The sequence below is a fragment of the Podarcis melisellensis genome (genome assembly GCF_964234715.1).
Source record: "Podarcis melisellensis genome assembly, chromosome: 1".
NCBI lineage: Eukaryota > Metazoa > Chordata > Lepidosauria > Squamata > Lacertidae > Podarcis > Podarcis melisellensis.
In genome coordinates, this window is record NC_138528.1 from 70,153,819 (window position 1) to 70,166,069 (window position 12,251).

Genomic DNA, 12,251 nt, shown 5'->3' on the forward strand with positions numbered 1-12,251 from the left:
TATTGTGCAGAAAGAGTGTGTGTTAACAGGAGGGTGTTCAATATTTCTAGCAAGGATTTGTGTTTGCCACAGAGCTGTCAGGGCCGGATTTAGGTTTGATAAGGCCCTAAGCTACTGAAGGTAATGGGGCCCTTTATATGTCTAGCTGTCCTTTGTCAGCAACAAATTGTTGCTGTTTTTTGTGTTGAATATATGCTATATAGTAATTTATGGACCTAATAGGTATCTAACCAGTGATATTTTAGGGAGCAGGCAAGGGGGGGGGGGCTTACTTACATCATAGGAGCCTACACCACACAAAACACTGTTGCTGTATGTAGGTTTTATTTTATTTGTTTTTTATCTTATATTTTGGAAATGTACATTCAGGGGGTTTTTCTTTATTTATTTGGGGGGGGGGCAAGAGAGTGGGGCCCTAAGCTATAGTTGTATAGCTTATACCGGTACGTAAATCTGGCACTGAGCGCAGTGCTTCTCAATCGGTGGCCCTTGGATCATGGGGCACTTTTAGAGGGATCTCAGTGCCATACCCTGACCATTGCCTCCTCAGTGCCCCACCTCCTAGCTATGACATAGGCTTTTGGCTGGATCAACAGCAGCACCTGCAACAGTTTGTGAGCTGAGTAAAAGGGGCGGGGGAAGAGAATGTCTCCTTCCTCTGAAGAGAAAGGACCAGAGGAGGCACTGAAGGAAATTAGAACAAGCAAGAAAAGGTCAGTATTTACTAACTTGCTTAATAAACTGGCAATGGTAAGGAAGGGAGTAAGAGAGAAAAGTTCTTAAAATAGGAAGAAGTGGTTGTAAAAGGACCAGAAAGGAGGAATGAAAAGCAAACCTGGAATATTTTTTTTGGGGGGGCGGGCTGGTTAGTGGGGAATAAATTACAATATGAGTGTGACAGGAGAATGGGATCAGAAATTACAGGACATGAGTAAAAATACTTTGAAGGGCATGTGGGGGTGGGAAGTGAAAAATATTAAAAGAAAAAGTATTTTCCAATTAGAGCCTCTAGATCAGCAAATTCTGCCTAAAATGGGGAGGCTGAATCACAATACCTCCAGAGCAAATGCCTGTACAGTGGTACCTCAGGTTACATACGCTTCAGGTTACAGACTCCGCTAACCCAGAAACAGTGCTTCAGGTTAAGAACTTTGCTTCAGGGTGAGAACAGAAATCGTGTGGTGGTGGTGCGGTGGCAGCAGGAGGCCCCATTAGCTAAAGTGGTGCTTCAGGTTAAGAACAGTTTCAGGTTAAGAACGGACCTCCGGAACGAATTAAGTACTACTGTAGCCTTATGAGGCTTTGCCCTCGGGTGGGAAAAAATATTGCGCCTGGGAAAGGGAAGTGGGAGTCAACAGACACTCAAGGAATAGTTTTGGAGAAAAAGGTTTTATTTCTACCATCCATGAACTGGTAGAAGGAGCAAGTGTGATAAGTCACAAAAAGCATGCACGAGTTCACAATCATGTGCACAAGCATATATACCCCTTCCAGATCCCTCCTCCTTTCTCCTCCTTTTCCAGAGTCCTGCCCCATGTTGAGGTTCCTGAGCATGTACAGAAAGCTGTCTTGGGACTATTGTGGACTCTTGGCACCCTTCCCAGGAAAGGGGAAATGAGAGTAGTTCAGCATGTCCAAAGACGTTGCAACTAGAGTGAGATAAAAGTCAGTCTCAGGCCTGCTCTGACAGAGTCTATTCATTAGCTTTTTGAAGCATTCTTGTACTGATAAAAAGTAACATTTTGCCTATGCACAGCATCTTGTGATAGAGCAGAGAAAAGCTGTTTTGGATTTTTAGAAGACAAAAGGAGTTTTGGACAGTTTTGAGGCCTGGTGTGATTTCAGACAGGATTTGGGTATATCCTGTCCCTTCACTACCACCGTACTTAGTGTGAGGAGAGCTGAGATGCAGAACTCCTTGCTACAAGAAATATGCTGTAGTAAAGAATTTAGCCATTTCCAAAGATTAACTGACACCACTTTCTTCTGATAACCATTAAAATGCTGATGACTGCCACCATTTTGTGACCAGCTGTCTTTGCTCCACCATTTTGTGACTGGTGGGCCTAAGTATTGTTTAGGCCACCTCTCAAGCAGGCCTTGAAAGTAAAAAGATTAAGAACCTCTGCAATTTTATTTAATTTATATCCTGCCCTTCAGCCCAAAAGAGCCAGGGACGGTAAGCAATTTCTGATAAAACTTTATCAAAACATTAAAAACAATTCTATTGCAAATGGGAAAGAACGCAACTTAAAAGACTTGTTGAAAGAGGAAAGTCTTAGTAGGCACTGAAAAGGCAACAGACAGTGGCTGTTCTGATATTTAAAGGCATTTAAATAGTTTGTACTTGTAGAGACTAAGGATAGTGGATAAATTTGATTCAGCTCCCATTTAAGGGACACTTTTTCAAAGTTGCACTTTTTGATATAAGAACCACAACCATTATTTGAAATTTGCTGGCAAGAATAAAGCACGGTCAGTTTCTCCCACTGTCACTACAGCTGTTACCAAATAGTTATCCAACAGCATGGACAAGACCAGTATTACATGCTGCATTAGCAGGTAGAAAATGCAGTTACATATAATGGGACATCATAGAAGGAAAGCAAATAGCAGTGGATGGACCAACTTTTTATAGCTCTGGCTCGTATACAGCAGTGTAACGGGCAGATGTTCAACAGGCATAGCTTTTCTTCGTATAAACATTTTAACAGGAGCAATAGGTTTCTTGTTTGATCCTAGCCTATTGTTCAGCTGTTAATCCAACTATGGGGAAAGGATTTAATGCCATTTGTTGTTGTTTAGTCATTTAGTCGTGTCTGACTCTTCGTGACCCCATGGACCAGAGCACACCAGGCACTCCTGTCTTCCACTGCCTCCCGCAGCTTGGTCAAACTCATGCTGGTGGCTTCGAGAACACTATCCAACCATCTTGTCCTCTGTCGTCCCCTTCTCCTTGTGCCCTCAATCTTTCCCAACATCAGGGTCTTTTCCAGGGAGTCATAGCCTGGATTAAATTGTTTTGGGGATTTAAAACTTTGATGCAACCTTTCACAATTGCTTTACTTAGAGTTGAAACTTGAGTATACAGTTGAGTGCATTAAAAAAAATTGTTGAAAAGTTTGTGGGTTGTTTTCTTCTTTACTTTTATCTGTCAATTAATAAGCAAAAGAATCACATTCAAAAATTACCAAAGGGGAGAGAAAATACCAGTAGAATTCTCACAGGTGGGAATACATGATTAATGCTGCATTTACATCATTTTTGAGGTGACTGAGAAGTGCTTGTGTTTGTTCTACAAATTATTTTACCAGTGGTCTGCTTTTGTTCGCCTTCCCAGGCATCCACACTTTCTGGAAACCCCAGGTTTTGGAGTGGGTTTTCCTGGAAGCTGGGAGTGCTACCCACCGTGTGCATAACAGCAAATCATCATCATCATTTCATCCCCCCCTTTTTTTTTTTGCTTTTAAAGTAATCCTTGCAGAAAGTGTTTGTTTCCTTTTACCTTTTTTAAAAAGAAAGGACTTCCCTTAAAAACCCAACCAGCAAGCACACCAATCATAGGCCCTTGATAGCCAGCCTTGCCAGTGCCCTACACTTCAATTACAGCCTAGGGAAAGATGACATGAAGTAACTCTCCGCATTGAGCATTTCAGATCAGGGAGTGTAGACAGCCAAAGAGACTACAGAGAGCTGGAGAAAGGTTTAACAGAAACAAAAATACATACAGTTCCCTCAATCTCCTTACAGCAATAAAACCTTAAGTTCCTATGAATGATGTAGAAAATCAAAGGCCTCTTACATGGGAGAAGGAAACTTTCAATAAAGTGGAATACAGGTTTTGGCAAAGCACTTTTAAAAAATCAAAACCTTGGAGTCAACAAGATTTTCTTAGCTTAATTTATGGGGGGGAATGGTTATCAGAAAGTCAATTCTGTGGCTACATGGTTTTCAACATTTTTACAGATTCTGCCCCTGGGAAAATCTCATGATATCCAATCTCTCATCCGTGGTTCTGCGCTGTCTTCACCACTCACCATGATAAGGGTCAAGCAGATGGAAGAAAGAAATGATTAAGGTAGGTTTGTTTTGTTACAATCAGATTAAATTCTAGGGATGTGAGAGAAAAGTCTATGCTGTAGTCTGAATTGGTATGTAATCCCACTACTTAAAACTGTAATGACAAAATTAACCCTGCACCAGTAGTTCCCAACCCATTATTTGTAGCACACTAGTCGAGTTACATACAAGCTACATTCTTGTGTGAGAGCCATGATAAGTTGTACATTTTTTTTTAATTGTGTAGAAGAAGGAATTGAAAAACATATTGTGACATAATCGGGACTGTCATCAGGTATCCCGCAGTCATGCACCTTCACTTTTGCCCTACAACTGTCTTATCAACAGTGCACTGTTTCCTGAATCCACTCTTTACTAAAGATTATCCTCTCTTTTTTATGTCACCAGCTTAATGAGATGTATTATAGCCCAAGGGGTTTAATCAGTTCAAAAGAACAGACGTTACCTCTTAAGAATGCGTTCACACTTTTTGTAATAAATTACAAGGAAAATCTTGCATAATTAGAACATAAACTTTAATGAAGTTAGACCTGTAAGCAAACCATTAAAAAAAAACAACCACATGGGTGCTATTGTACAATGTTTACAGGGTTATGCATTCACTTTCACATTAAGCACCATTTTTAAAAGATTGTAATGAGATAGTTTCCTTGTTAACATAAACAATTTCCAGAAGAACCACAAATCAACCAAAACCTAAATAAATATTTCCTAGAAAAATGAAAAATAGTGATTTCTGACAGCTCATAGAAGAGATTGTGCAGAGCAGTGTAAATCTAAGCATTGGGACTAAAAACACTCTTATTTTTGATTATTCTAAAGAAGAGAAGAATGATCTTTGTTTCCAGAAACAGTAAAGTACATTCCAAAGCTGCTTTTGTTTTTAATTTACAGAGGCTCTCGATTCTAATCTACTAAGCCAACAAATAATCTGTCCACTAGTTTTCTCCCCCCCCCTTTTTTTCTGAGTCTCATGAAAAGTACACACAATTGTTGACATACGGGAGGGGAAAAATTCATATTCTTTCCCTGTTATTATGAATGGATCATTTCAATGCAAGTGCTCACTTGCATAGCTCTGGAACTTTGAAATCTTGTACTTACTTACTTGTACTTACTAAACAGAAGAACCTCTACCCTCATTCTGTGAGTATCAATGGAAAAGTAATTTAACTTAATCCAATGGGGAAAAGTTAAGGTCTGTGTCACTTAAAAGAGGGGAGGAGGAAGACAGCAAGAAGCTCATTTCTGTCTTTTAAAGAAAATGTTTTATCTGAATGATGTTCAATGGGGGTAGAAACTGGCAACTGACTGTGCAATGGGACAAACCTGGCCCTGAAATAGTGCCATATTCTTTACTTGCTGCTTTGAATGCCTCCGCCACTCCCTCCTCAAGTGGCAGTGAGTCCTATGGAAGAGGGAAACACAAAATGTGAGTAGGAACAGACAGAACAAGAGCCAAAGGCCACCTAGTCCAACATCCCATCTCCCACAGTGGTCATCTAAATGCCTCGGGGAATCCCACAAACAAGTCATAAAAGTAACACTCCCCTTCATTGTTGTGCACAAGCAACTGGTATTCAGAGCCATGCTGCCTCCATTCCTCAATGTAGCACATAGCCATCAAGACACGTAATACTAAGCCATGCTATGACTGAGTGTGAACACACAAGTGTGTGGGTTTCTGAAGAGGAGATTGTAGCTGTATTATTCTTTCTCTGGTCCTGTTGCTACTGCGATCTAAGCCATGGTGTGGTGTGTTGTCTGAACACAGGCTTGTGATTTGTTGGACTCCAAGCACACACACTGTAACCAAGGTTTGTTCTTGGGATTGTAGCTGAAGGATTGTCAGGAGGATTAAAGCCATGAACCTGGGTATAGATGAAACACAGCCAAACCAGGGCTTAGCTTGCAGCAGCAACAGAAACGGTGGGTGGGTGGGAAATGCAGTAGCTGCAAACTTCTCTACATGCAAACCACCTCATAGAGTCCATAGGCAGTAAGCACTTGCTGTTTGTAGGTTCCTTAGATTTCAGAGAAGATTTGGAAGTTTCACTAGTTCTACAAGGACAGGGTCTCTTTTCTATGGTAAAGACCCTTTCTTGACCCATCCAGCCCCTTTGCTTCTTTTATCTGCACTCAGAAAGACCCAGCTGGCAAACTGGATTTAAATTTTTATTTCTATAAAATTCAGATTCTAGGCTTAGGAAGTCAAGCATTTTCCTCATTCAAGGGCCTCACATAAAGCCTCTTTTAATTTGCCCTGTACAAGATGGACAACACCATTTCTCATCTGAAATCATTTCAACAGATTTGCTGTCACAGAAATAATACATTTGATGTTTGTTTTGGGTTTTTTTGTTAATTCATAGAATCACCTTCCACCAAAATTACATAGCTGTCAATTATTCCCTTTTCTTGCAAGGAATCCTATACGGAATAAGGGAATTTCCCTTTAAAAAAAGGGAAACGTTGACAGCTATGCCAAAATATTGTACAGAAAAGTTGCACAGAGTTGCTGCAGCTTTCATTCCCACCCCCCAGCCCCTGAGTCTTGACTTACATTCTGCTTGAGGCACATTTACTCAGATGCAGAAACCACTCAAAGAGCATTTATGTTAGATTATGAGAATGCAAGAAGATCTTGTCAAGCAAGGTGACAAGATTCACAGCAGAAGAAAATTTGCAAACTGTCCCAGACATTGTGCCAACATACCCAAGAGTATTCCATCTACTGTACATTCAGCCATAGAGACAGCAACAGTGTAAACAGGGACACTCCTATTTGTAACTAGAGTGCTTGTGAATGGCTATCAGTGTCCATACTGTTTATTCTGTTTTTGTTTTGTAAACGATCGCTGATCTCTTGTTGTTAGCATAACGGTTCACTTCAATTCTGCACCTTACTTGATTCAGTCACATTTTCACAGATGCTGTCTGTGTGCTTTAATTGTGACAATAAACCTGAATAGTGCTGTTCCACATGCTACTAATGCACTCAGTACTGTCAGTAAGCTTATCTGGACTGAAAGAGAGTTGCCTTTGCAGAGAAACCTACCGTAAGTCATTGTTCAGAACCTAAAGGCAAATTTGTTTCATCTTGTAGTTGTTTTTCCATGAAGTGGTTGTGAGGATTAAATGAGGTAGCTCCAAATAGAATACCCTAACCTCACTGGAGAGTAAAATGCTTTACCGGCAGTGGCGTAGCGTGGGTTGTCAGCACCCGGGGCAAGGCAAGTAATTTGCGCCCCCTAACTCGTGGATTTGCGCCCCCTAACCCTAACCCCCAGATATTGCGCCCGGTGTGGCCGGCCCCCCCTGCACCCCCCATGCTACGCCACTGTTTACCACTGTCCTGTGCTGATTTCATCTGAAACATCCAGTGAGAGTCTACAGCAGGCTTGAGAAACTTCTGACTCATGAACCTAATTAGGCCTTCCACAGGCCCAGGTTTGAACCAAAAAACCCAACCATGCTCACTGAAGTCATAGGTGATGTCAGGTGTGGGGCAAGTAAGGATGCTGCTTCAAAGAAACAGAGCTATCAGTGGATTGGTAGTGACAGTGAGCCCCACTGGGATTAGCTTCACAGGAATTCCCTACCCCTGGTCTAAACTATAACATGCACTACCAAGTACCATACAACTTGTGGCCTACCAAGAATCAAAGGTGGCATTCACTTAAGGAGTCCCATTAGTGGAAGCCCTGTTTGCACAATGGGGTTCTGCCCCATATAGTCTGCCGCTCATGGGCCTTGGATCTGGTGGGGGGGGTATGGAGAACTCCCAGAAGAACATGCAGGGGAGGGGAGGGGGGTCATTTCAAGTGGCAAGCTGGAAAGCTTGTGTGGATTGAATACTTGTAATAGCATGATGTTGAATTCTACCCAATGTAGCATGCAACCCATCAGCCATATATTGTACCTGATACCCATCACCGTTTTACAGTCACAGGCAAGCAGCAAAGCCAACAGATTTATCAAGTCTCTAATGGGCTTCCTAGATGGTGGGCTTGGTAAGCCACACATAAGTAAGCCTGATATATAGGAACTATCACTCTCCGTGATGTATGCAAACTGTCACATACAGTACATACATCTGAGAGAAGATACGACTTAACTGATTTTATATTTCTTCTTAACCTGGCAGTTTCTTATTTCTTACTAACCAAAACCAGCTAAGAATAGCGTGCCCTTAATGCTGCTTACTAATTTAAGGGCTTTGTAAGTTAGCTTTGAAATTCTGGCTTGTAAACTACAATGAAATTCACCAAAATAGTGGTAGAAACTGCTTCATTGTAATGTCATCTAAGAAGCTCTTCGTTTTAATCTGTCTCCATGAGGTGTGGCCTCCTGCTGAGGAATACACAGTTATATCGTTAACATGGCAGACCCCACTGAGAGATACAACAGCCCCAGTCATAGATGATAATGAAACAATGACAGGTTTTTCTAAACGAGACTTTATGAAAATCCACTCCCGTTACCGCTTGGGAGAAGCATTCTTACTGGGGTATTTATTATAAAACAGGTGGGGAGCCTGTTTTTAGACCACAGCTTCCATTATCCCTGACCACTGGCCATGCTGGCTTGGACTGGTTTGAGTTACAGTTCAATAACATGTGAAGGGACACAGGTTCCCTGTGATAAAGAGTCTGATCAACAAGCAGAATTTAGCAGAATTCAGTCAGTTGAATTTGCTTAGAAATGTCCTAATAACTCTCATGGTCAAGTAGGCTGAACAAGAGTTGGTGTACAGGGAAGAAGATTAGAAATTAATGTAAGGGCGAAGGTGAGCACTTAAGCCAATGGAACCTGGAAAGTACAAATAACCCAGGAAAACTAATTCCATGCATCAAATAACCAGCAAAATGTCCAAACACGATCAGATTAGCAGTTTATGGATATATGTGAAAAGAAATGTATGAGTTGAGGAAAATATGCTTCTACACATGAACATGGTATGATATATATTTAAGCTGGCATACACCTGGAAAAGGTTGTACATAAAATTGGCAAATTGATTGGCTTCCTCCTGAGTCTTTGGCTCATCTTATTCATTTTGTGAATTGACATCACAGAACTAGTTTTCGTGTTCAGTGTACTGATGCTACAGTTCTTTTGATGGTGATTTGTATTTGATGTTCTTAAGTATTTCCCTCCCCCCCTCAGATATTGATTAATATTAAATATGCATATATATATATACACACACACACACACACACACACACACACACACACATATGGTTATCTTTGGGGAGTAACATTTCTGTTTACTGACTATCAGGTATACTATTCTGGAATCTAAAATGTTCCATGATGAGCAGCATTCAGGATTTTTGGCACATGCATTGGTTGTGACCTGATGGTGACTTGTACATAGACATCTCATTTGTAATTGTCCCATATCCTAGGCATTGTTCCAGTAATTTCAATTTTTGTTCCAATATTTGAAAGGAAAGTTAATCAGAAACTGAAAACCCAGTGGCGCCTATCCAACTAAGATTAGTAAAGTTGCTGTGATAATTTGTCCATTTTTCTAGCTATTGACAGAGAAATAGGTGAAAAGAAATTCTCCCCCCCCCCACCACCACCCCAAAGTAAGAGAAAGGTGACAGAGATTTTACTTAAATTTCCAGGAGCAAGTTGTACAGAGGTGTGGATGTTATTCCTTGCAATTGTTTAAAGAGCCACCCTCTTGCTGCTCTCCACAGTCTCTTGGAAAATCCAGGATGCATGCTGACTGTGGAGACTGTTTAAAAAGGATCAGAGAATAGTGTGGTGAATTTTTGAAGTTGAAGGAGATAATATCCCTATGCCCCTCAGCCACCTTGTAACATTAGTTATTAGGGTATAAGTGTCATTCCCTCTCCAGATGTCACCAAAGATCTTTATCAACTTTCACAAGGAGGCATAAAAAAGTTACCTCTTTCATGAGGTCTGGAGAGTCTCATCAGATGAGTGGGCAGTGTTCAGAAGCACTGGAATTAATTGTAATAAAAAAAGTTCTTCTTCTTGTTGTTGTTTATATTATATCAATATGTATGCTGCTTTTGTATATAAATATGCCCAAAACATTTTGTAATGCAGTAGCAGTACAACAGCAAAAATGCATCATTACACTGAACAATCCAATACCAATTCATCTCAGAACATGTTATGATGATCCAAAAAAACATTCATTTTAATACAAACAGTATAACTTTTGCAATTTATTACAAAATAGGCAATATCAATAATTAAAAAACATATGAATTGATGTTATTTATGCTGAAATATATAAAACAGAGTCAGATATATAATAAAACTTCCCAGTGCAGTCAGGTATTAATAACTCCTTATTTTGTACAGGGGTACTTCAGGTTACAGACTCCGCTAACCCAGAAATAGTACCTCGGGTTAAGAACTTTGCTTCAGGATGAGAACAGAAATTGTGCAGCGGGAGTGGGAGGCCCCATTAGCTAAAGTGGTGCTTCAGGTTAAGAACAGTTTCAGGTTAAGAACAGACCTCCAGAACGAATTAAGTTCTTAACCCGAGGTACACCACTGTACATTGCGATGACAGGGAGTGTCAGCCCAGCTGCCTTGACAAGGTGGGCTCTTCTTCTCTTTCCTTGTGGCAGTTCCATTGCAGCACAGGATGACAAACAGGGAGGACTTCTTTCACCAGAAGGGGAAATTTTATAAGCAGTGCGAGAACTTGGCAAAAACCAACCGAGCCCTGCTCTTCTTTTCAGCTCAACCCTAATTTTTAACTGGTCACAGCATGAAAAGGTGAACTTGCAAAACTGTTTGATACAACTATAGTGAAGATGTATAGGACGTTCGTTCACATAAACAAACTGATCTTAAAAGGAGTGGTCCCCCCCCGGCAGGTTAAAAATGGTGAGAGAATAGCCAATTGAGCCTGCATGTGGACTAGACATAAGTGCAACACTTAGTGTTAACAGTATACATTTAAGTCTTTGTGTCAGAGCAGCATTATTAACCCAGGTGGACTGACCCAAATTCTCCCTAATGTCAACTCCATTGTAGGGGAGAGGAGTTATTTTGATATCCATAATTCAGTGTGCTTTTTTGAATATTGTTATTAGAAACACATATCTACACCTAGCTCAAACACAGCCGCAACCGCACAGTCACAAAAGCCTGAATTTTTATGCAATGCAGACTATCCATATGCATATCCAGAACTATATAAAAAGAGAAAAAGATATCTTTTCATTTTGCCTTTTGTGCTGTTCACTCCAGGAATCCTGGCTTGATCTTGACAGATCTGCTAGTTTATAATGAATATTTCCGTAGCTTTTATGGTTAGCGTCAAGAAGGCACCTGGGAGTAAGATTTGCTCACTGTAGGGGGCTGCTTTGTGTTCCTCCGCTTTTGTTTTCTTATATTGGTGTGTTTTTTTTACTGAATTCTTTGGTGTTTGCCTATAATAAACATTTTGATTGCAGCTAAATATTTTATTGATTTAAGCATGAACAAAAAGAGAGCACAACAAACAATGAACATCTACTATTCTGTTACACTGGAAAGAAATGTAGTTAATAAACACTATATATGCGGGGAATATATATACACATACATACACACAATATGTCATGCATAGCAGAGGCATTTTTTTAAAAAAATACCGCTGCTAATGTGCTGGGGGGGGGGTAATACTGGTACCTTGCACTGGGATAGGCATACAAGGTGTATGGGAGCACTGCACCTCTCTTCCTGAGAGGCATAACCATAAAATCAAGCTCCGAAAGCATGACACTATTCTTCTTTATTTATATATTTAATTTTTAAATTACGTTTGTATACTGCCCTATACCCGGTGGTTCACAACCTAAAATTACAATATAACAAATACAAAACACATCATAAAAATCAGAGACAGCTTCCACAACACATTAAAAGGGCATTGGATGTCAATCAGCCTAAAGCCTGGTTAAAGAGGAATGTTTTCACCTGGTGCCTAATGTTATATAATGAAGGTGCCAGCCGAATCTCCCTGGGAGACCATTCCACAAATGGGGAGCCACTGCAGAAATGGCCCATTCTCATGTTGCCGCCCTCCAGATCTTTCATGGAGGAAACACACAAAGAAGGGTCTCAGGATGATCTCAGGGTCTGGATAGGTTCATATAGATAGAGGCAGTTCTTCAGATACTGCAATCT

At 40.5% G+C, this 12,251-nt stretch overlaps 1 long non-coding RNA gene across 2 annotated transcripts in view; it reads left to right on the plus strand.

Annotated features, from left to right (window-relative positions):
* Positions 1–450: 450 nt before the first annotated feature.
* Positions 451–12,251, plus strand: part of LOC309378177 — a 116,166-nt gene continuing 104,365 nt past the window's right edge. For both annotated transcript variants that reach the window (XR_014171845.1, XR_014171846.1), the window contains exons 1-2: positions 451–713; positions 3,967–4,078. This is a non-coding gene — a long non-coding RNA (uncharacterized lncRNA). The remainder of the gene's footprint in view (positions 714–3,966; positions 4,079–12,251) is intronic.